The 5,000-nt window shown below is 35.2% G+C and overlaps 1 protein-coding gene across 5 annotated transcripts in view; it reads right to left on the bottom strand.

Annotated features, from left to right (window-relative positions):
• Positions 1-5,000, bottom strand: part of LOC141781402 (rho GTPase-activating protein 27-like) — a 32,840-nt gene that overhangs the window by 26,926 nt on the left and 914 nt on the right. The window lies entirely within an intron of this gene.

Raw genomic sequence — 5,000 nt, 5'->3', positions numbered from 1 at the left:
TCAGGTGTGTTCAGGTGTGTGTGAGACTCTGACATACTGGAATGCACCGCCCCCCCCCTCCTCCTCTCTCTGTTTGTCTCTCGGCCACACCCACCCCGCCAGGAATGTAACACACACACACACACACACACACACACACACACACACACACACACACACTCCTCTGTTCGACCAATAGACTGAAGTGTGTGAGAAAATAAACTGTCAATCATCAAACCGAGGTCGAGGTTCTGCGGCAGGAGACGCCCCGTCGACCAATCAGAGGACAGGGAGGATTTAAAGAGACAGTTCACCAGAAAACAGACGGAGAGGATCCGGACTGATCTACAGCGTCACGTGACCTCAGAAACACACAACGAGCATCAGGGCGTGTTCAGCAGATTCAACCTTTACCCTCTGAGAGAGCGCCGGGCGTGGTTACACACACACACACACACACACACACACACACACACACACACACACACACACACACATACACACACACACACACACACACACACACACACATACAAACACACACACAGCAGATACAGAAATAACTGAGTTTAAATCATAAACGTCAGCTGACTCCACCTCCTGAAGGCTGAGCAGGAATGTGTGTCTGAGTTCACATTGAACAACACACACATCTACTACACATCTACTACACATGTAGTAGATGTGTAGTAGGTGTGTAGTAGGTGTGTATACCATATCAGACTAGCTGGTAGTGAAGGAGGTTAAATAACGCTCCAAACTAAATGTTGGAGAGGACAAACTGTCATGTCCATGTTCAAAGGGGTCCGTTGACCTCTGACCTCCAGATGTGTGAATGTAAACGGGTTCTACGGATACCCACGAGTCTCCCCTTTACAGACATGCACTACATGTACTATACGCAGTTATGTAAAGATATATTTCCATAATACTAATAAGGTATGAACATGTTAAAAACACACATGTCAAACACATATTTTATGTTGAATACATAGATAATAATATTTCTGCTCATATTATCACACAACACAGATACTGAATCATTATATAATGTTTATATATTATAATATAATGTTTATATACGGGCATGTGTGTGTCTATATTTAGTAATATATGGACATATTGTTATGATATTAATAAGATATAAACATGTTAAAATCACACATTTTTAATAGATAACTTCATATTGGCTGTATTTTGTACAACATATATTGTATTTAATACATGTTAAGACAGATATTTTATTAAAATGTGAAAAACAGATGTGAGATTTAAATAAATGCCAACATATAAAAAACATTATTTATGATATATGTTCATATTTGTCAAAATTTCAGATTTGTGTACATCCAAAGCATGACAGATCTCTGTTGCTATGGTTACTGGCAGGTTTAAGCTGGTCCGGTAGTACACTGGACGCTGTAAGACGTGTTGTTCTGGAACTCCTGCTCCTACTGTACGGCCTGAGTGACCACCTGGCTGACGATCGGACCGTACAGCGTGATCACTCAGGTCGTGGCACAGCTTTAACCTGCCGGTAACCATAGCAACAGAGCTCTGTCACGCTCCATCTAGTTAACCGACCCGTAAAACTAAACTAACAACGAATTAACTACAAACACACTTTAACTGTTATAGACGTGAACCGAAACAGAGTTTAATGTAACAGCTGGTGATTGATGGTGTCTGACTGTAACGATGTCCAGATACAACATGTTATTTAAATTAACCAATATAATAAAATCCTCCAGATGTGCAGCAGCTTCTCCAACCGTAGTATATTTTATTAAAGCTGTACACATTATTATGACAGATCTGAACTCTTTGGATGTACAAAAATCTGAAATTTCAACAAATATGAACATATATCATAAATAATGTTTTTTATATGTTGGCATATATTTTAATCTCACATCTGTTTTTCACATCTTAATAAAATATCTGTCTTAACATGTATTAAATACAATATATGTTGTACAAAATACAGCCAATATGAAGTTATCTATTAAAAATGTGTGATTTTAACATGTTTATATCTTATTAATATCATAAAAATATGTCCATATATCACTAAATATAGACACACACATGCCCGTATATAAACATTATATTATGATTCAGTATCTGTGTTGTGTGATAATATGAGCAATATAAATATAAAGACAGTATAAAGATATGTATTTGACATATGTGTTTTTAACATGTTCATACCTAATTAGTATTATGTAAATATACCTTTACATAACTGCGTACAGTATATATAAAATACTAGTTAGTACTACCTAGTATAAGATAACATTTTTGTTTTTATAAAATATTATAAAATTATGTAAATATGTTTCTTTTTTTAATGCATTTAATTAAAGGTAATGTGTGCAACATATTAATTTCAACATGTTCTTTATCAACTAAGAAAATATAAAAACCATCTAATAATAATTTTAATATGTACACTGAAGATTATTATATATTTAGGATATTTGTCGCATTCTAACAAGAAAGTTCTGTTTTTAATGGAAATGTATGTGAACATCTGTTGGGCTATGATTTATAATAAATATATCTGCTATATGTTTACATATATGTGACTGAACAGTAACAGTAAGAAGTCAGATTTAATTTTGTTTTTTTAGTATTATGATGAATTATGTTTCCATCACCCTGTCGATCAGCTCAGTGTTCCTGACGACTGTTTTAATTTTTAATGTTCTTTTGTTACATTTTCTTTCTTTAGTTCTTCAGTTTTTGTAACTTTAGATCAAATAAACAGTTTTCTTCTTTCTGTTTACGTTTCTGAGATAAAAAACAAACAGAACCAGACTTTCTCATTCTGAAAACTACGGCTGTCAAATTATTAAAATAGTTAATCACGATTAATCGCAAATCAATCACGTGTTATCTGTTCTAAATGAACCTTAAAGGGAGATTAGTCCAGTATTTAATCCTCTTATCAACATGGGAGTGGACAAATATGCTGCTTTATGTAAATGTATGTATATATTTATTATTGTAAATCAATTAACAACACAAATCAATGACAGATATTGATTCAGAAACCCTCACAGGTACTGCATTTAGCATAAAACAATATGCTCAACTGAACAGATAAATATCTGGCAAAAGATCACTGGTTTCAGATCGTCCGTGATATTTTTTCAATGGAAAAACTGACGTACAAACTAAAAATTAAAAGCAATATCTTTGACAATAACTGTGAAAAATGGATAATTTACATGGAACATGAAACCTGATGCCTGTGTTGTTGGAGAACATAAACATGTTTAACTGCCCCTGAAAACTGTTTGTGTTAAATGTTGTATTGTTTGTTGAATTCTGTACGGATGCTCATGATGTTCAACCCTGAGCTGAAAATGCAAAATAAATATCAAAGTTTAAAAAAAACATAAAAACAATATGCTCCAATCATAACATGTCAAACTGCAGCCCAACAGGCAACAACAGCTGTCAGTGTGTCAGTGTGCTGACTTGACTATGACTTGCCCCAAACTGCATGTGATTATCATAAAGTGGGCATGTCTGTAAAGGGGAGACTCGTGGGTACCCATAGAACCCATTCACTGATCTGGAGGTTGGAGATCAAGGGGCTTTTTTTTTTTTACTTTTTTCAGACTTTTTAAAAATATTTTTCAGACATTATTTTCAATATTTTTCAGACTTTTTGAAAAACTATTTTTCAGACTTTTTGAAAAACTATTTTTCAGACTTTTTGAAAAACTATTTTTCAGACTTTTTGAAAAACTATTTTTCAGACTTTTTTTTATATTTTTCAGACAATTTTTGGACATTTTTCAGATGTTTTTCAGGGGAGACTCGTGGGTACCCATAGAACCCATTTACATTCACTGATCTGGAGGTCAGAGGTCAAGGGTCCCCTTTGGATCGTTATTTAACCTCCTTCATGACCAGCTAGTATGACATGGTTGGTACCGATGGATTCATCAGGTTTATAGTTTCATACGATACCAGTATCGGACTGTTCTTCTGCCTTTCTTTCAGACATTTTACTGACTTTTTTTTGGACATTTTTTCTGACAATTTTCAGATTTTTTATTTTCTGAAAGTTTTTGGACATTTTTTGTACAAAAGGCCTCACACATTCACATATCTGGAGGTCAGAGGTCAAGGAACCCCTTTGAAAATGGACATGACAGTTTTTCCTCGATAAAATGTAGCGTAAGTTTGGAGCGTTATTTAACCTCCTTCATGACCAGCTAGTCTGACATGGTTGGTGCCGATGGATTTATCAGGTCTTGTAGTTTCAGTATCTTCACTGTAGCTTTAAAACTGAGCCGCTACAACCGAAAAATAACAAGTTGCGTTAATGTGTTAAAGAAATTAGTGGCGTTAAAACAAATTAGCGTTAATGTGCTATTATGGCGTTAACTTTGACAGCGCTAATGTATATAAATAAATAAAATATAAAGTCTGTAAAGTAATTCAAATCAGCTCCACCTTTACCAGCTGCAACATTAAAGTGATGAACACATTAATAAATCAATAATCCAATCACATAATATGATATGATTCTGAAATGAGCCATTACGTTAAATTAGTATTTGTACTTTTGGTACTTCAAAGGGACTGTATGTACGTTTTTACACGTGTATCCGTGGAGTTTGCGTTGGAGTCTGAGTTTGTGTTGGAGTCTGAGTTTGTGTTGGAGGCCGGTCGCTTGTTGCCGTAGGCGGACTCCGTTTCTAACCGAACGTTAGCTATGGCTGCACACTGTTAGCTCTGTAGGCGGAGCTGAAATCAAAGTCACTCGCGAGCATGCACGGCGTCACATCTGTTGAATTTTACAGAAAAATAAAATATAAACGCTTCCTCCCCATTCTTCACATTAAAATCAGTCGACAGGCTGAGAGAGGAAACACAGAAAGCTGCGGAAGGTCTCATTGTTTAGGGTTGAGTTACAACCTGTTCACACACCGGCTATAAAAAGGATTAAAACATGTTTATACGTGTAAAAACTTACATACAGTCCCATAAGTATATTTTGA

The sequence above is a fragment of the Sebastes fasciatus genome, chromosome 13 (genome assembly GCF_043250625.1).
Source record: "Sebastes fasciatus isolate fSebFas1 chromosome 13, fSebFas1.pri, whole genome shotgun sequence".
Taxonomy (NCBI): domain Eukaryota; kingdom Metazoa; phylum Chordata; class Actinopteri; order Perciformes; family Sebastidae; genus Sebastes; species Sebastes fasciatus.
Note: the sequence above shows the minus strand (reverse complement) of the source record. Positions and strands in the feature narration are given on the sequence as shown.